This window comes from Crinia signifera, chromosome 1, assembly GCF_055691185.1.
Source record: "Crinia signifera chromosome 1, ASM5569118v1, whole genome shotgun sequence".
Lineage (NCBI taxonomy): Eukaryota > Metazoa > Chordata > Amphibia > Anura > Myobatrachidae > Crinia > Crinia signifera.
Genome location: NC_139217.1, coordinates 302,720,264 through 302,740,303, shown reverse-complemented (window position 1 = coordinate 302,740,303; position 20,040 = coordinate 302,720,264). Strand labels below are relative to the sequence as shown.

The 20,040-nt window shown below is 40.6% G+C and overlaps 10 non-coding genes across 10 annotated transcripts; all 10 read left to right on the top strand.

Moving 5' to 3' along the window:
* The first annotated feature begins 6,951 nt into the window (after nucleotides 1-6,951).
* On the top strand, nucleotides 6,952-7,034 carry TRNAL-CAG (transfer RNA leucine (anticodon CAG)). Its single transcript has one exon. It is a non-coding gene; the product is annotated as a tRNA-Leu (tRNA).
* A 1,110-nt stretch (nucleotides 7,035-8,144) lies between these two features.
* TRNAL-CAG (transfer RNA leucine (anticodon CAG)) lies at nucleotides 8,145-8,227 on the top strand. Its single transcript has one exon. It is a non-coding gene; the product is annotated as a tRNA-Leu (tRNA).
* A 380-nt stretch (nucleotides 8,228-8,607) lies between these two features.
* On the top strand, nucleotides 8,608-8,690 carry TRNAL-CAG (transfer RNA leucine (anticodon CAG)). Its single transcript has one exon. It is a non-coding gene; the product is annotated as a tRNA-Leu (tRNA).
* A 658-nt stretch (nucleotides 8,691-9,348) lies between these two features.
* TRNAL-CAG (transfer RNA leucine (anticodon CAG)) lies at nucleotides 9,349-9,431 on the top strand. The gene has a single exon. It is a non-coding gene; the product is annotated as a tRNA-Leu (tRNA).
* Nucleotides 9,432-10,541: 1,110 nt separating this feature from the next.
* Nucleotides 10,542-10,624, top strand: TRNAL-CAG (transfer RNA leucine (anticodon CAG)). The gene has a single exon. It is a non-coding gene; the product is annotated as a tRNA-Leu (tRNA).
* Nucleotides 10,625-12,212: 1,588 nt separating this feature from the next.
* Nucleotides 12,213-12,295, top strand: TRNAL-CAG (transfer RNA leucine (anticodon CAG)). Its single transcript has one exon. It is a non-coding gene; the product is annotated as a tRNA-Leu (tRNA).
* A 380-nt stretch (nucleotides 12,296-12,675) lies between these two features.
* TRNAL-CAG (transfer RNA leucine (anticodon CAG)) lies at nucleotides 12,676-12,758 on the top strand. The gene has a single exon. It is a non-coding gene; the product is annotated as a tRNA-Leu (tRNA).
* Nucleotides 12,759-13,416: 658 nt separating this feature from the next.
* TRNAL-CAG (transfer RNA leucine (anticodon CAG)) lies at nucleotides 13,417-13,499 on the top strand. The gene has a single exon. It is a non-coding gene; the product is annotated as a tRNA-Leu (tRNA).
* Nucleotides 13,500-13,879: 380 nt separating this feature from the next.
* Nucleotides 13,880-13,962, top strand: TRNAL-CAG (transfer RNA leucine (anticodon CAG)). Its single transcript has one exon. It is a non-coding gene; the product is annotated as a tRNA-Leu (tRNA).
* Nucleotides 13,963-14,623: 661 nt separating this feature from the next.
* Nucleotides 14,624-14,706, top strand: TRNAL-CAG (transfer RNA leucine (anticodon CAG)). Its single transcript has one exon. It is a non-coding gene; the product is annotated as a tRNA-Leu (tRNA).
* Nucleotides 14,707-20,040: the final 5,334 nt, after the last annotated feature.

Genomic DNA, 20,040 nt, shown 5'->3' with positions numbered 1-20,040 from the left:
GCTGATTAAGAGCAGGCTGCTGCACCTCTATTGGGACATACAGGACCATTTCTAAATCCTACATGCTTGTAAAGTACAGAATAATAGTGGATGTGTGTATTCTGACTAGCGGTAAGACCTCACCCTGTCCAGTGCGTCTATAATAAGGGGTTTATTCAGTTGGCTCTGGAAGGTTGCAGAGTCATACTCCTACAGCACAGAGTGGGCAGTTGCTCGCTATTTGGGACATATAGGAACATTCCCAGCTTTCACACCCCTGTGAAGGGCAGGATTATACCAGTTGCGTGCATTGTGACTTTTTTTTTTTTTTTTTTTCTCCAGTTGGCTTCAGAAGGTTGTAGCTGTCTACTTCTATTGCTCATATAAGTATTATGGGTAAAACAGGCCAGAACACGGCCGCAGCCAGACTTGAAAAATATGCCCATACACAGTCTCAGCTTGGGAGCAGTTCCCAGTCCACTACTCCCGCAACTACCCCAGTAAAGGGTGGTAATCCCCAACCAGAAACGGATGTTACTTTGCAGCAAGTGTTGGAGGCTGTAAATAAGTGTGAGTCCCGCTTACTGGAACAAATGGGTAAAGTACAGTCGGACATTTCATTATTAAGAAATGATGCGCAGAAAATAAGAGAAAGGGTGTCCGAAGCCGAGAACCGCATATCGTTATTGGAGGACTGTGTTACCCCACTTAATGTACAGGTTAAAACAATGGCATCTAATGTTGTAGAGCTGCGTCAAAAGCTCACGGATATGGAAGGGAGGCTCAGACGCAACAATGTTCGGTTCTTGGGCTTTGATGAACGTGTGGAGGGTAGGGAGCCTGAAAATTTTTTGGAAGAGTGGATAATACAATCATTTGGTAGAGAAGGCTTCTCTACCCAGTTCGCTATCGAACGGGCGCACCGAATCCCAGGGCGGCCACCTGTGCCGGGGGCCCCGTTTTGAACCATGATTGCTAAATTCCTGCACTTCAAAGATCGTGATGCCTTGTTGCGGCTGGCTAGGGATAAAGAGGACAGGTTAAAACAATGGCATCTAATGTTGTAGAGCTGCGTCAAAAGCTCACGGATATGGAAGGGAGGCTCAGACGCAACAATGTTCGGTTCTTGGGCTTTGATGAACGTGTGGAGGGTAGGGAGCCTGAAAATTTTTTGGAAGAGTGGATAATACAATCATTTGGTAGAGAAGGCTTCTCTACCCAGTTCGCTATCGAACGGGCGCACCGAATCCCAGGGTGGCCACCTGTGCCGGGGGCCCCGTTTTGAACCATGATTGCTAAATTCCTGCACTTCAAAGATCATGATGCCTTGTTGCGGCTGGCTAGGGATAAAGAGGACTTAACACATAATGGGAAAAAAATAGCCACCTTTCCGGACTTTCCTATTGAGGTCCAGCGAGACCGCGCAAAATTCAAAGATGTGAAAACGCGGCTGCGGGGTTTGGGTTTGAAATACTCAATGATGTACCCGTCCAACTTGAGGATAGTGGCGGATGGGTCAACAAAATTCTTTTCTTCGCCTAGCGATGTGGCCTATTGGCTGTACAGTTCCTATCCAGGGAAGAGACAAGTGCTTGCTAATTAGTCTTGGACTAACATACTCGGGTGTCGCTTTCAGACCAGAAATTATGTATTTTGATTGGTTGGGCTAATGACGAGTGTGTGATTGGCTCATAGAAATTTGAATATACCTAATACAGTGTTTTTTGCAGGTGGGGCATGGGGAGGGGGGGTCAGTTCTCTCCAGTGGCTTATTAGTTAATTGCCCCTAGAGAAGGGTTGTTTTGGGGAGGGGGGGTGGGGATATAGGGACGAAGGTATGCCTAGGGGTTATGGGTATACAGGGTGGGGGTGGGGGGAGGGGTGTGTTATTTGTAATGTTATATATGTTTGTTTGTGTTTTCTCTGGTCACAATTTGCTCAATTTGGAATGGCGGAACAAGCTGCAATAGGTTTCTTTCTTTGTACCCAATTTAGTTGCTTTAAGTCAACATGGGAGTTCGTATTTTGAGCTGGAATGTGAGGGGCCTGAATGAGAGAATAAAAAGGGCTCTGGTGTTAAAACAATGTAAAAATTATGAAGCAGATATAATCTGCCTTCAAGAAACCCATCTGGTTGGGGATAAATTACATTCGTTAAAACGACCCTGGCTGGGTACCCTCTACCATGCCCCTTTCTCGTCCATGTCCAGAGGGGTCTCGATTTTGATCAAAAAAGCCTTGGCTTTTATACCGGGAGTTTGTAAGATAGATCCCTTGGGCAGGTATATATTCTTAGAGTGCCGTATCAATCAGACAAGGATGTGCATTCTGGCAGTGTATATACCCCCACCGTTCTCCTATGATATTATCAAGGAAGCCGTAGAGTTCTCGGCGAACTACCCAGATAGTCAGGTAATATGTTTAGGGGACTTTAATAAGGTTCTGGATTCCCGACTAGACCGTTGGAAATCACCCCAGGGGACAGTTAATGAAGGTAATAAGTTCCATGACTTTATTAGAGAAATAGGATGGTGGGACCCTTGGCGTCTAAAATATCCAGATCGCAAGCAATACTCATGTTATTCAGCTACCTATAAGGTATTTTCTAGAATAGACTTAATTCTTGTGTCTGATAGTCTCCTTAATAAGGTTGCTCTGATTGAGTATAAATCGCGAGGAATCTCAGACCACTCCCCCGTAATTATCCAGTTAGAACTAACAAAGGAGGAGGGGTTCAAGTACTGGAAACTGCAGCCATATTGGCTGGCCCAACTAGGGGAGCAGGAGGAGTTGGAAGCAGCAATAGACTAGTTTTTTAATGAGAACCGCGGCTCTGTTCAAGGCACGATGGTGTGGGACACTTTTAAGGCCTTCGTTAGAGGGATTCTAATTAAAAAGATTGCGTTTATAAAGAAAGGACATCGGATTAGGGCTACTGAACTAGAAAGCAGGGTAGCTAATTTTGAGACAATATTTGTGAAGAGCGGCTTGGATGCAGATAGGAATGCCTGGCTTGTAGCCCAAAAAGAATGGCAGGACTATATGCAAGAGGTTACAAGTCGTAGATTAATTTCCGGTGATCATCGCAGATATGCCAGTGCAGATAGGGCTGGGAAGTGGCTAGCCCTTCTGGCCAAACAGGATAGCCCTCCCAATATTATTCCTAATATAAGGGTGGAATCAGGCGAACTGGAGTGTGACACACCCAAGATAGTTTCGGAGTTTGTCTCATATTTTAGCAATATATACCAATCCCAGCTGGCTAAGAATGAAGAAGAGATTGCTGAATATTTGAAGGCATCTGCACTGCCTCAAATACCCTCAGAATTTAGAGAGCTTCTAGATTCCCCATTTAGTTTAGAGGAGGTTGTGGCAGCTATTAAGGCCTTGCCAACCAATAAAGCTCCGGGGTTGGATGGGCTCCCAGGCGAATTTTACCAAAAATATGTAAAAACCCTGGCCCCTTCTCTTTTGGTGTTGTTTCAGGAGATGGTGGAAGAAGGAAACTTTCCTCCGTCAATGTCAGCAGCCTCAATAGCAATGATCCCCAAAGCTGGAAAGGATCCTTCTCAGGTGGAGTCATACCGACCGATCTCAATAATGACAACTGATGCAAAAATCTTTGCTAAAGTATTAGCTAACCGTTTGGGAACGGTGCTTGACCATATCGTGCACCCTGACCAAACGGGTTTTAGGGCAGGTATGTCAACTGCAATCAACCTGAGGAGGGTCCTCTCGTATATCCAAAATGTTAATTATAGGAAAGGTAGGGCTGCGTTGGCATCTTTTGATGCCAACAAAGCCTTTGATTCAATAGAGTGGGAATATCTTTGGGGGGTTCTCAAGGCTTTTGGATTTGGGGAGAGCTTTCTCAACTGGATAACACTAATGTATCAGAAACCAGTGGCTAGGATCTCAATCAATGGGTATATATCATCCTCTTTCCCGCTTGCAAGGGGTACTCGACAGGGGTGTCCATTGTCACCGCTATTATTCGCGGTGGCAGTGGAACCCCTTGCGTGCATATTGAGAGAAAAACTCAGGGATCGTATAACCGACTCTGGATATGGAATAAATATGGTTTCTCTGTATGCAGATGATCTGCTAGTAGGGGTGGATAACCCTGAGATAGATCTGCCAGTTATTTTGACTCAGTTGAGGGAATTTGGGGAATACTCAGGGATAAAGATTAATTGGGCAAAGTCGAATTTGATGTATTTAGGGGATAGTTCACAGACGGTGCAAACTGGGTTACCAATTTACCCGACCAACAAGTTCAGGTATTTAGGAATTTGTGTTTCGAAGGTCCCTCAAGATTATATCGGGGATAATCTTGTTCCACTTATTAAAGAAATCAAGGTTAAGTGTCGTAGGTGGGTTAAACTTCCTATTTCACAAATAGGAAGGGTTAACCTGATTAAGATGTCTGTCCTCCCGAGGCTCTTATATGTCTTCCAACATTCTCCAGTTTATATTAAAAATGAATATTTTAAGGAAATAGACAGTATTCTATCCTCCTTTATCTGGCGAAATAAACGTCCGAGGATTAAAATGGCCACATTGAGTAGAGATCGGGCCAGGGGAGGCCTGGCGTCTCCCAATATGAAGCTATATTATATGGCCGCTCAATTAGCACATGCCTGTGCATGGGTTCGGGATAATGAAATCACAGCAGAGATGGGAAAATTGATAAACTGCTTGGACCCGGATTTAACTCCTCTTCAAAGATTGTTGTCTGGTGACTTACGAAGTGGCTTGCCCCCCATTATTAAACAAACAGTTGAGATTTGGAAGTGGGTGCATAGAACTATACGGTTTGATGGTGTAGATCCAGACACGTCTATTTTTTCATTAGTAGCCCTGAAAGGAATCAAGGTACAACAGGGTGGTATAGTATGGGGAAAATATGGTTTAACCTCTATCGGTCAATTTTACCAGGAAGGTCATCTTAGAACTTTCAGTGAGCTACGAATGCAGTATAATCTTCCTAACCATATGTTTTATAGATATCTTCAGGTTAGGAGTGCGTTACAACAGTCTGAAGGATGGGGAAGGATAAATATTATTGACTCACCGTGTAAGAAATATATGAAGCAATTGTGTCCCCGTAAGAGGCTGTCCAAGTTATATAGGTACTTACTCTCCCAGGTACAGTGCGAGGATTTGGAGCAACTAAAAAGACATTGGACGGAGGATGTTCCCCAGGTGTCCCTAAGCTCCTGGAGTGAGGTATTGTCCTCTCCCAGCGGCGCTACTACCTCATTCCCTATTCAGCAGGTGCAGTTTAATATTCTGCACAGAAGCTATATAACCCCAGTGAGACTAAAGAAAGTAGAGAGCTCCTATTCTGAGATATGCCCTAAGTGCAAGGAAGGTGTGGGGACTTTCTGGCATATGCTATGGGAGTGTAGAGTTGTAAAATCCTTCTGGGATGAAATCGTTAATCTAATGGTGGATGTTGGAATCCCCCGGAACACTATCACCCCCACTAGTTTATTACTTGGGGTTTGGGAGCAAGGGGTCTACGGGGGAGAATGGAAAAAGTTAGCTTGGAACCTGTCAGCCATTGCGAAGGTTATTGTCGCCAGGTGGTGGATGGCCCCCTTAGCCCCAACGGTTGGAGAATGGTTAAAACTAGTTAATAATACCTGTTCACACGAGAGATTTGTGTATGCTACAAGGGGAGTTAGCGAAAAATTTCACAAGATTTGGGGTTTATGGAAAGCCTCGAAGTATTACTCTGTACCACTAATGCATGTTTAAAAACGTTTATCTTTTTCTTTTACTGTGTTTGTTTTTTTCGTTGAGGAAACATAGAATCACATATATTTGTATGGTATAATAGAGATTGGACATTTGCACTGAACTACTACTGTATAGATTGAATAATTGGGTACTCTTTGGAGTTCTAACTAAGTGCACTTAATTAGTTTATAAAATAGTTTGTAAGAACAGTTTTTGGATTTGAGTTGACACGTTTGTTTTGGAAACACAGAATCACAAATATCTTTTTAGTCTAAGAGTGGGGTAGACAGCAGGAAATATCTGTATTTGGATAATATTAAGGGATATCTAGGGAGGTATTAGTAGAATGTATTTATTTAGAAAATTATTATATAATTAAGATTAGGACGTAAGATATGTGTACACTTGTTGGTTAGATATATTTATTTATTTATTTATTTTAGTACTTACTTTCTCTGTGTAGGACAGGATTATTGTAGTCTGGATTTGAAGTGCGGCAGTTGGATATATCTGGGAGTGACCTCTCATGGGCCCTATATGTTGACTTATACCCCATCGTGTAATAACAAGTATTTATTTTTTAGTCTTTTATGTACTATGCAGCTTGATGTTATGTTGACATATGAATAAGGTGTGGCCGACCCATCTTTTTTTTTTTTGTTCTCTTTGTCTTCGTCTCTTTTAGGGCAGGGGGAGGGTGGGGGTAATGGGCTATCTTCTTATTGTAAAGTCTATCAAATGTGAAAATATAATAATGATGTAATGGATATACTTTAACCATGTAATTTGTGTGATTAAATAAAACTTAATTAAAAAAAAAAAAAAAAAAAAATAAAATACCTCCCAAATTAAGAATTTGGGAGGCCTTTTTCTAACTTAAGAAAACTGCTCTTCTAAGCCATTGGTCATGAAAATAAACCCCACTTGGGTTCATTATAATAGAATCCAATGAATCCCACAAGCTAAAGGAAGTAGCCAGTTTGTGCAATCTTCACAAATTTTACTCAACAGTGAGTGAAAATGCATCAGCAAACAAACTCTGGGCATTTGAATTCTAATCCTCAAAAGAGAAAATAAATCCTACTTTATACATTAGAACCACTTTCAAAATGAATGGAAAAGCAATTGATACAGTCTTTAAATCAATAGTTTCTACAATATGACCATTGTATCGTTGGAGAGGGGATTTCGTACTATATCACTTTTAAAAAAATTAGTGTGAAATATGTCAGGATGGCCGAGCGGTCTAAGGCGCTGCGTTCAGGTCGCAGTCTCCTCTGGAGGCGTGGGTTCAAATCCCACTTCTGACATGACTCTTTCTTTTCTTATTTGTTCTTCAATTCCTCTTCCTTGTTGCATGAAAAAAGAATGACTTAAGAATTAGATGAACACTCTCTGCAAAATTCTGTTTCCAATTCCACCATGTAAAAAATGTATCAATCAATCCACAATTTTGCTATGTATCAAGAAAAGATCACACGGTTTTCTATTTAAAAATAGGGGCCTGAAACCTACCAAAGAGATCAATGTCATGTTCTTTGTATTGGTCATGAACATAAACCCCACTTGGGTACATTAAAATAGGATCCAATCAATCCCATAAGCTAAACAAAGAAGCCAGTTTGTGCAAGATTCACAAATTTCACTTCATAATATTAAATTTTTCTTAAAAATAGTGCGATAGCTATATGTCAGGATGGCCGAGTGGTCTTTGGTCGCAGTCTCCTCTGGAGGCGTGGGTTCAAATCCCACTTCTGACATAGTTCTTCCTTTCTTTATTGGTTCTACTATTTCCTTTTCCTTTTTGCATGAGAAGAGAATGACTTAAGAATCAGATTAACACCCACTGCAAAACTCTGTTTCAATTTCCACCATTCAAAAAGGCATCAATCCATTATATTTTTATATAGCAAGAAAATAGCACACTATTCTTTGTACAAATAAGGGCTTGAAACCTACCACTGACATCAATATCATGCTTTTTGTATTATCTGCTCCATACTTCTTGATTTATATTTCGCTAAATAAAATACCTCCCAAATTAAGAATTTGGGAGGCATTTTTCTAACTTAAGAAAACTGCTCTTCTAAGCCATTTTTCATGAAAATAAACCCCACTTGGGTTCATTATAATAGAATCCAATGAATCCCACAAGCTAAATGAAGTAGCCAGTTTGTGCAATCTTCACAAATTTTACTCAACAGTGAGTGAAAATGCATCAGCAAACAAACTCTGGGCATTTGAATTCTAATCCTCAAAAGAGAAAATAAATCCTACTTTATACATTAGAACCACTTTCAAAATGAATGGAAAAGCAGTTGATACAGTCTTTAAATCAATAGTTTCTACAATATGACCATTGTATCGTTAGAGAGGGGATTTCGTACTATATCACTTTTTAAAAAGTTAGTGTGATATATGTCAGGATGGCCGAGCGGTCTAAGGCGCTGCGTTCAGATCGCAGTCTCCTCTGGAGGCGTGCGTTCAAATCCCACTTCTGACATGACTCTTTCGTTTCTTATTTGTTCTTCAATTCTTCTTCCTTGTTGCATGAAAAAAGAATGACTTAAGAATTAGATGAACACTCTCTGCAAAATTCTGTTTCCAATTCCACCATGTAAAAAATGTATCAATCAATCCACAATTTTGCTATGTATCAAGAAAAGATCACACTGTTTTCTCTGTCAAAATAGGGGCCTGAAACCTACCAAAGAGATCAATGTCATGTTCTTTGTATTGGTCATGAACATAAACCCCACTTGGGTACATTAAAATAGGATCCAATCAATCCCATAAGCTAAACAAAGTAGCCAGTTTGTGTAAGATTCACAAATTTCACTTCATAATATTAAATTTTTCTTAAAAATAGTGCGATAGGTATATGTCAGGATGGCCGAGTGGTCTATGGCGCTGCGTTCAGGTCGCAGTCTCCTCTGGAGGCGTGGGTTCAAATCCCACTTCTGACATAGTTCTTCCTTTCTTTATTGGTTCTACTATTTCCTCTTCCTTGTTGCATGAGAAGAGAATGACTTAAGAATCAGATTAACACCCACTGCAAAACTCTGTTTCAATTTCCACCATTCAAAAATGCATCAATCCATTATGTTTTTATATAGAAAGAAAATAGCACACTATTCTTTGTACAAATAAGGGCTTGAAAGCTACCACTGACATCAATATCATGCTTTTTGTATTGTCTGCTTCATACTTCTTGATTTATATTTTGCTAAATAAAATACCTCCCAAATTAAGAATTTGGGAGGCATTTTTCTAACTTAAGAAAACTGCTCTTCTAAGCCATTGGTCATGAAAATAAACCCCACTTGGGTTCATTATAATAGAATCCAATGAATCCCACAAGCTAAAGGAAGTAGCCAGTTTGTGCAATCTTCACAAATTTTACTCAACAGTGAGTGAAAATGCATCAGCAAACAAACTCTGGGCATTTGAATTCTAATCCTCAAAAGAGAAAATAAATCCTACTTTATACATTAGAACCACTTTCAAAATGAATGGAAAAGCAATTGATACAGTCTTTAAATCAATAGTTTCTACAATATGACCATTGTATCGTTGGAGAGGGGATTTCGTACTATATCACTTTTAAAAATTAGTGTGATATATGTCAGGATGGCCGATCGGTCTAAGGCGCTGCGTTCAGGTCGCAGTCTCCTCTGGAGGCGTGGGTTCAAATCCCACTTCTGACAAGACTCTTTCTTTTCTTATTTGTTCTTCAATTCTTCTTCCTTGTTGCATGAAAAAAGAATGACTTAAGAATTAGATGAACACTCTCTGCAAAATTCTGTTTCCAATTCCACCATGTAAAAAATGTATCAATCAATCCACAATTTTGCTATGTATCAAGAAAAGATCACACTGTTTTCTCTTTAAAAATAGGGGCCTGAAACCTACCAAAGAGATCATTGTCATGTTCTTTGTATTGGTCATGAACATAAACCCCACTTGGGTACATTAAAATAGGATCCAATCAATCCCATAAGCTAAACAAAGTAGCCAGTTTGTGCAAGATTCACAAATTTCACTTCATAATATTAAATTTTTCTTAAAAATAGTGCGATAGCTATATGTCAGGATGGCCGAGTGGTCTATGGTCGCAGTCTCCTCTGGAGGCGTGGGTTCAAATCCCACTTCTGACATAGTTCTTCCTTTCTTTATTGGTTCTACTATTTCCTTTTCCTCTTTGCATGAGAAGAGAATGACTTAAGAATCAGATTAACACCCACTGCAAAACTCTGTTTCAATTTCTACCATTCAAAAAGGCATCAATCCATTATATTTTTATATAGCAAGAAAATAGCACACTATTCTTTGTACAAAAAAGGTCTTGAAAGCTACCACTGACATCAATATCATGCTTTTTGTATTGTCTGCTTCATACTTCTTGATTTATATTTTGCTAAATAAAATACCTCCCAAATTAAGAATTTGGGAGGCATTTTTCTAACTTAAGAAAACTGCTCTTCTAAGCCATTGGTCATGAAAATAAACCCCACTTGGGTTCATTATAATAGAATCCAATGAATCCCACAAGCTAAAGGAAGTAGCCAGTTTGTGCAATCTTCACAAATTTTACTCAACAGTGAGTGAAAATGCATCAGCAAACAAACTCTGGGCATTTGAATTCTAATCCTCAAAAGAGAAAATAAATCCTACTTTATACATTAGAACCACTTTCAAAATGAATGGAAAAGCAATTGATACAGTCTTTAAATCAATAGTTTCTACAATATGACCATTGTATCGTTAGAGAGGGGATTTCGTACTATATCACTTTTTAAAAAGTTAGTGTGATATATGTCAGGATGGCCGAGCGGTCTAAGGCGCTGCGTTCAGGTCGCAGTCTCCTCTGGAGGCGTGGGTTCAAATCCCACTTCTGACATGACTCTTTCTTTTCTTATTTGTTCTTCAATTCTTCTTCCTTGTTGCATGAAAAAAGAATGACTTAAGAATTAGATGAACACTATCTGCAAAATTCTGTTTCCAATTCCACCATGTAAAAAATGTATCAATCAATCCACAATTTTGCTATGTATCAAGAAAAGATCACACTGTTTTCTCTGTCAAAATAGGGGCCTGAAACCTACCAAAGAGATCAATGTCATGTTCTTTGTATTGGTCATGAACATAAACCCCACTTGGGTACATTAAAATAGGATCCAATCAATCCCATAAGCTAAACAAAATAGCCAGTTTGTGCAAGATTCACAAATTTCACTTCATAATATAAAATTTTTCTTAAAAATAGTGCGATAGGTATATGTCAGGATGGCCGAGTGGTCTATGGTGCTGCGTTCAGGTCGCAGTCTCCTCTGGAGGCTTGGGTTCCAATCCCACTTCTGACATAGTTCTTCCTTTCTTTATTGGTTCTACTATTTTCTCTTCCTTGTTGCATGAAAAAAGAATGACTTAAGAATTAGATGAACACTCTCTGCAAAATTCTGTTTCCAATTCCACCATGGAAAAAAATGTATCAATCAATCCACAATTTTGCTATGTATCAAGAAAAGATCACACTGTTTTCTCTTTAAAAATAGGGGCCTGAAACCTACCAAAGAGATCAATGTCATGTTCTTTGTATTGGTCATGAACATAAACCCCACTTGGGTACATTAAAATAGGATCCAATCAATCCCATAAGCTAAACAAAGTAGCCAGTTTGTGCAAGATTCACAAATTTCACTTCATAATATTAAATTTTTCTTAAAAATAGTGCGATAGCTATATGTAAGGATGGCCGAGTGGTCTATGGTGCTGCGTTCAGGTCGCAGTCTCCTCTGGAGGCGTGGGTTCAAATCACACTTCTGACATAGTTCTTCCTTTCTTTATTGGTTCTACTATTTCCTCTTCCTTGTTGCATGAGAAGAGAATGACTTAAGAATCAGATTAACACCCACTGCAAAACTCTGTTTCAATTTCCACCATTCAAAAATGCATCAATCCATTATGTTTTTATATAGAAAGAAAATAGCACACTATTCTTTGTACAAAAAAGGGCTTGAAAGCTACCACTGACATCAATATCATGCTTTTTGTATTGTCTGCTTCATACTTCTTGATTTATATTTTGCTAAATAAAATACCTCCCAAATTAAGAATTTGGGAGGCATTTTTCTAACTTAAGAAAACTGCTCTTCTAAGCCATTGGTCATGAAAATAAACCCCACTTGGGTTCATTATAATAGAATCCAATGAATCCCACAAGCTAAAGGAAGTAGCCAGTTTGTGCAATCTTCACAAATTTTACTCAACAGTGAGTGAAAATGCATCAGCAAACAAACTCTGGGCATTTGAATTCTAATCCTCAAAAGAGAAAATAAATCCTACTTTATACATTAGAACCACTTTCAAAATGAATGGAAAAGCAGTTGATACAGTCTTTAAATCAATAGTTTCTACAATATGACCATTGTATCGTTAGAGAGGGGATTTCGTACTATATCACTTTTTAAACAGTTAGTGTGATATATATCAGGATGGCCGAGCGGTCTAAGGCGCTGCGTTCAGGTCGCAGTCTCCTCTGGAGGCGTGGGTTCAAATCCCACTTCTGACATGACTCTTACTTTTCTTATTTGTTCTTCAATTCTTCTTCCTTGTTGCATGAAAAAATAATGACTTAAGAGTTAGATGAACACTCTCTGCAAAATTCGATTTCCAATTCCACCATGTAAAAAATGTATCAATCAATCCACAATTTTGCTATGTATCAAGAAAAGATCACACTGTTTTCTCTGTCAAAATAGGGGCCTGAAACCTACCAAAGAGATCAATGTCATGTTCTTTGTATTGGTCATGAACATAAACCCCACTTGGGTACATTAAAATAGGATCCAATCAATCCCATAAGCTAAACAAAGTAGCCAGTTTGTGCAAGATTCACAAATTTCACTTCATAATATTAAATTTTTCTTAAAAATTGTGCGATAGGTATATGTCAGGATGGCCGAGTGGTCTATGGCGCTGCATTCAGGTCGCAGTCTCCTCTGGAGGCGTGGGTTCAAATCCCACTTCTGACATTGTTCTACCTTTCTTTATTGGTTCTACTATTTCCTCTTCCTTGTTGCATGAGAAGAGAATGACTTAAGATTCAGATTAACACCCACTGCAAAACTCTGTTTCATTTTCCACCATTCAAAAATGCATCAATCCATTATGTTTTTATATAGAAAGAAAATAGCACACTATTCTTTGTACAAAAAAGGGCTTGAAAGCTACCACTGACATCAATATCATGCTTTTTGTATTGTCTGCTTCATACTTCTTGATTTATATTTTGCTAAATAAAATACCTCCCAAATTAAGAATTTGGGAGGCATTTTTCTAACTTAAGAAAACTGCTCTTCTAAGCCATTGGTCATGAAAATAAACCCCACTTGGGTTCATTATAATAGAATCCAATGAATCCCACAAGCTAAAGGGTAGCCAGTTTGTGCAATCTTCACAAATTTTACTCAACAGTGAGTGAAAATGCATCAGCAAACAAACTCTGGGCATTTGAATTCTAATCCTCAAAAGAGAAAATAAATCCTACTTTATACATTAGAACCACTTTCAAAATGAATGGAAAAGCAGTTGATACAGTCTTTAAATCAATAGTTTCTACAATATGACCATTGTATCGTTAGAGAGGGGATTTCGTACTATATCACTTTTTAAACAGTTAGTGTGATATATATCAGGATGGCCGAGCGGTCTAAGGCGCTGCGTTCAGGTCGCAGTCTCCTCTGGAGGCGTGGGTTCAAATCCCACTTCTGACATGACTCTTACTTTTCTTATTTGTTCTTCAATTCTTCTTCCTTGTTGCATGAAAAAATAATGACTTAAGAGTTAGATGAACACTCTCTGCAAAATTCGATTTCCAATTCCACCATGTAAAAAATGTATCAATCAATCCACAATTTTGCTATGTATCAAGAAAAGATCACACTGTTTTCTCTGTCAAAATAGGGGCCTGAAACCTACCAAAGAGATCAATGTCATGTTCTTTGTATTGGTCATGAACATAAACCCCACTTGGGTACATTAAAATAGGATCCAATCAATCCCATAAGCTAAACAAAGTAGCCAGTTTGTGCAAGATTCACAAATTTCACTTCATAATATTAAATTTTTCTTAAAAATAGTGCGATAGCTATATGTCAGGATGGCCGAGTGGTCTATGGCGCTGCGTTCAGGTCGCAGTCTCCTCTGGAGGCGTGGGTTCAAATCCCACTTCTGACATAGTTCTTCCTTTCTTTATTGGTTCTACTATTTCCTCTTCCTTGTTGCATGAGAAGAGAATGACTTAAGAATCAGATTAACACCCACTGCAAAACTCTGTTTCAATTTCCACCATTCAAAAATGCATCAATCCATTATGTTTTTATATAGAAAGAAAATAGCACACTATTCTTTGTACAAATAAGGGCTTGAAAGCTACCACTGACATCAATATCATGCTTTTTGTATTGTCTGCTTCATACTTCTTGATTTATATTTTGCTAAATAAAATACCTCCCAAATTAAGAATTTGGGAGGCCTTTTTCTAACTTAAGAAAACTGCTCTTCTAAGCCATTGGTCATGAAAATAAACCCCACTTGGGTTCATTATAATAGAATCCTAATGAATCCCACAAGCTAAAGGAAGTAGCCAGTTTGTGCAATCTTCACAAATTTTACTCAACAGTGAGTGAAAATGCATCAGCAAACAAACTCTGGGCATTTGAATTCTAATCCTCAAAAGAGAAAATAAATCCTACTTTATACATTAGAACCACTTTCAAAATGAATGGAAAAGCAATTGATACAGTCTTTAAATCAATAGTTTCTACAATATGACCATTGTATCGTTAGAGAGGGGATTTCGTACTATATGACTTTTTAAAAAGTTAGTGAGATATATGTCAGGATGGCCGAGCGGTCTAAGGCGCTGCGTTCAGGTCGCAGTCTCCTCTGGAGGCGTGGGTTCAAATCCCACTTCTGACATGACTATTTCTTTTCTTATTTGTTCTTCAATTCTTCTTCCTTGTTGCATGAAAAAAGAATGACTTAAGAATTAGATGAACACTCTCTGCAAAATTCTGTTTCCAATTCCACCATGTAAAAAATGTATCAATCAATCCACAATTTTGCTATGTATCAAGAAAAGATCACACTGTTTTCTCTGTCAAAATAGGGGCCTGAAACCTACCAAAGAGATCAATGTCATGTTCTTTGTATTGGTCATGAACATAAACCCCACTTGGGTACATTAAAATAGGATCCAATCAATCCCATAAGCTAAACAAAGTAGCCAGTTTGTGCAAGATTCACAAATTTCACTTCATAATATTAAATTTTTATTAAAAATAGTGCGATAGGTATATGTCAGGATGGCCGAGTGGTCTATGGCGCTGCGTTCAGGTCGCAGTTTCCTCTGGAGGCGTGGGTTAAATCCCACTTCTGACATAGTTCTTCCTTTCTTTATTGGTTCTACTATTTCCTCTTCCTTGTTGCATGAGAAGAGAATGACTTAAGAATCAGATTAACACCCACTGCAAAACTCTGTTTCAATTTCCACCATTCAAAAATGCATCAATCCATTATGTTTTTATATAGAAAGAAAATAGCACACTATTCTTTGTACAAAAAAGGGCTTGAAAGCTACCACTGACATCAATATCATGCTTTTTGTATTGTCTGCTCCATACTTCTTGATTTATATTTTGCTAAATAAAATACCTCCCGCTAATTCACGGGGGTGTGGCCACGGCGGTGCAGACGTGAGGTAGCGTGCTCTCTCCTCCCTATGCCTACCTGCATGATTCTTTGAGCTCTGTCCCTCGTTTGCAGCCCGGAATTCGTGCCGGATCTGACTGCAGCTGCCCGGGGCAAATTGGCGTCCCTTGGCGAGAGGAAGTTCCTGCTCTGCGTCCGGAGTGTTTGCTGGACGATTGGGCAGGTCTGAAGCCATACTGGACCCGCTGGCGTGGTGCGGGCAGCGGTGACTCGTTGTGTGTAGCGCTTCCGGGAGCATCATCTGTTTGCCGTCATCAACCTCCGACCACTGTGGAGCGCGTGCACGCGGCTGACGCAACTTGGCTGGCGGCGTCCATCGGAGCAGCTCTGCAACAGGGAAGATCAGTATCTGGCCAGCTGGGACTTTTGGCTGGCAGCCAGTGATCTCGACCGACGGGAAGGTACGGTCAGTACAAATCCCTCTAACATCCCTGCTGCGTTTGCCTATACCGGGCTGCCTGTGAGAGAGGCAGCTGATTAAGAGCAGGCTGCTGCACCTCTATTGGGACATACAGGACCATTTCTAAATCCTACATGCTTGTAAAGTACAGAATAATAGTGGATGTGTGTATTCTGACTAGCGGTAAGACCTCACCCTGTCCAGTGCGTCTATAATAAGGGGTTTATTCAGTTGGCTCTGGAAGGTTGCAGAGTCATACTCCTACAGCACAGAGTGGGCAGTTGCTCGCTATTTGGGACATATAGGAACATTCCCAGCTTTCACACCCCTGTGAAGGGCAGGATTATACCAGTTGCGTGCATTGTGACTTTTTTTTTTTTTTTTTTTTCTCCAGTTGGCTTCAGAAGGTTGTAGCTGTCTACTTCTATTGCTCATATAAGTATTATGGGTAAAACAGGCCAGAACACGGCCGCAGCCAGACTTGAAAAATATGCCCGTACACAGTCTCAGCTTGGGAGCAGTTCCCAGTCCACTACTCCCGCAACTACCCCAGTAAAGGGTGGTAATCCCCAACCAGAAACGGATGTTACTTTGCAGCAAGTGTTGGAGGCTGTAAATAAGTGTGAGTCCCGCTTACTGGAACAAATGGGTAAAGTACAGTCGGACATTTCATTATTAAGAAATGATGCGCAGAAAATAAGAGAAAGGGTGTCCGAAGCCGAGAACCGCATATCGTTATTGGAGGACTGTGTTACCCCACTTAATGTACAGGTTAAAACAATGGCATCTAATGTTGTAGAGCTGCGTCAAAAGCTCACGGATATGGAAGGGAGGCTCAGACGCAACAATGTTCGGTTCTTGGGCTTTGATGAACGTGTGGAGGGTAGGGAGCCTGAAAATTTTTTGGAAGAGTGGATAATACAATCATTTGGTAGAGAAGGCTTCTCTACCCAGTTCGCTATCGAACGGGCGCACCGAATCCCAGGGCGGCCACCTGTGCCGGGGGCCCCGTTTTGAACCATGATTGCTAAATTCCTGCACTTCAAAGATCGTGATGCCTTGTTGCGGCTGGCTAGGGATAAAGAGGACAGGTTAAAACAATGGCATCTAATGTTGTAGAGCTGCGTCAAAAGCTCACGGATATGGAAGGGAGGCTCAGACGCAACAATGTTCGGTTCTTGGGCTTTGATGAACGTGTGGAGGGTAGGGAGCCTGAAAATTTTTTGGAAGAGTGGATAATACAATCATTTGGTAGAGAAGGCTTCTCTACCCAGTTCGCTATCGAACGGGCGCACCGAATCCCAGGGTGGCCACCTGTGCCGGGGGCCCCGTTTTGAACCATGATTGCTAAATTCCTGCACTTCAAAGATCATGATGCCTTGTTGCGGCTGGCTAGGGATAAAGAGGACTTAACACATAATGGGAAAAAAATAGCCACCTTTCCGGACTTTCCTATTGAGGTCCAGCGAGACCGCGCAAAATTCAAAGATGTGAAAACGCGGCTGCGGGGTTTGGGTTTGAAATACTCAATGATGTACCCGTCCAACTTGAGGATAGTGGCGGATGGGTCAACAAAATTCTTTTCTTCGCCTAGCGATGTGGCCTATTGGCTGTACAGTTCCTATCCAGGGAAGAGACAAGTGCTTGCTAATTAGTCTTGGACTAACATACTCGGGTGTCGCTTTCAGACCAGAAATTATGTATTTTGATTGGTTGGGCTAATGACGAGTGTGTGATTGGCTCATAGAAATTTGAATATACCTAATACAGTGTTTTTTGCAGGTGGGGCATGGGGAGGGGGGGTCAGTTCTCTCCAGTGGCTTATTAGTTAATTGCCCCTAGAGAAGGGTTGTTTTGGGGAGGGGGGGTGGGGATATAGGGACGAAGGTATGCCTAGGGGTTATGGGTATACAGGGTGGGGGTGGGGGGAGGGGTGTGTTATTTGTAATGTTATATATGTTTGTTTGTGTTTTCTCTGGTCACAATTTGCTCAATTTGGAATGGCGGAACAAGCTGCAATAGGTTTCTTTCTTTGTACCCAATTTAGTTGCTTTAAGTCAACATGGGAGTTCGTATTTTGAGCTGGAATGTGAGGGGCCTGAATGAGAGAATAAAAAGGGCTCTGGTGTTAAAACAATGTAAAAATTATGAAGCAGATATAATCTGCCTTCAAGAAACCCATCTGGTTGGGGATAAATTACATTCGTTAAAACGACCCTGGCTGGGTACCCTCTACCATGCCCCTTTCTCGTCCATGTCCAGAGGGGTCTCGATTTTGATCAAAAAAGCCTTGGCTTTTATACCGGGAGTTTGTAAGATAGATCCCTTGGGCAGGTATATATTCTTAGAGTGCCGTATCAATCAGACAAGGATGTGCATTCTGGCAGTGTATATACCCCCACCGTTCTCCTATGATATTATCAAGGAAGCCGTAGAGTTCTCGGCGAACTACCCAGATAGTCAGGTAATATGTTTAGGGGACTTTAATAAGGTTCTGGATTCCCGACTAGACCGTTGGAAATCACCCCAGGGGACAGTTAATGAAGGTAATAAGTTCCATGACTTTATTAGAGAAATAGGATGGTGGGACCCTTGGCGTCTAAAATATCCAGATCGCAAGCAATACTCATGTTATTCAGCTACCTATAAGGTATTTTCTAAAATAGACTTAATTCTTGTGTCTGATAGTCTCCTTAATAAGGTTGCTCTGATTGAGTATAAATCGCGAGGAATCTCAGACCACTCCCCCGTAATTATCCAGTTAGAACTAACAAAGGAGGAGGGGTTCAAGTACTGGAAACTGCAGCCATATTGGCTGGCCCAACTAGGGGAGCAGGAGGAGTTGGAAGCAGCAATAGAGGAGTTTTTTAATGAGAACCGCGGCTCTGTTCAAGGCACGATGGTGTGGGACACTTTTAAGGCCTTCGTTAGAGGGATTCTAATTAAAAAGATTGCGTTTATAAAGAAAGGACATCGGATTAGGGCTACTGAACTAGAAAGCAGGGTAGCTAATTTTGAGACAATATTTGTGAAGAGCGGCTTGGATGCAGATAGGAATGCCTGGCTTGTAGCCCAAAAAGAATGGCAGGACTATATGCAAGAGGTTACAAGTCGTAGATTAATTTCCGGTGATCATCGCAGATATGCCAGTGCAGATAGGGCTGGGAAGTGGCTAGCCCTTCTGGCCAAACAGGATAGCCCTCCCAATATTATTCCTAATATAAGGGTGGAATCAGGCGAACTGGAGTGTGACACACCCAAGATAGTTTCGGAGTTTGTCTCATATTTTAGCAATATATACCAATCCCAGCTGGCTAAGAATAAAGAAGAGATTGCTGAATATTTGAAGGCATCTGCACTGCCTCAAATACCCTCAGAATTTAGAGAGCTTCTAGATTCCCCATTTAGTTTAGAGGAGGTTGTGGCAGCTATTAAGGCCTTGCCAACCAATAAAGCTCCGGGGTTGGATGGGCTCCCAGGCGAATTTTACCAAAAATATGTAAAAACCCTGGCCCCTTCTCTTTTGGTGTTGTTTCAGGAGATGGTGGAAGAAGGAAACTTTCCTCCGTCAATGTCAGCAGCCTCAATAGCAATGATCCCCAAAGCTGGAAAGGATCCTTCTCAGGTGGAGTCATACCGACCGATCTCAATAATGACAACTGATGCAAAAATCTTTGCTAAAGTATTAGCTAACCGTTTGGGAACGGTGCTTGACCATATCGTGCACCCTGACCAAACGGGTTTTAGGGCAGGTATGTCAACTGCAATCAACCTGAGGAGGGTCCTCTCGTATATCCAAAATGTTAATTATAGGAAAGGTAGGGCTGCGTTGGCATCTTTTGATGCCAACAAAGCCTTTGATTCAATAGAGTGGGAATATCTTTGGGGGGTTCTCAAGGCTTTTGGATTTGGGGAGAGCTTTCTCAACTGGATAACACTAATGTATCAGAAACCAGTGGCTAGGATCTCAATCAATGGGTATATATCATCCTCTTTCCCGCTTGCAAGGGGTACTCGACAGGGGTGTCCATTGTCACCGCTATTATTCGCGGTGGCAGTGGAACCCCTTGCGTGCATATTGAGAGAAAAACTCAGGGATCGTATAACCGACTCTGGATATGGAATAAATATGGTTTCTCTGT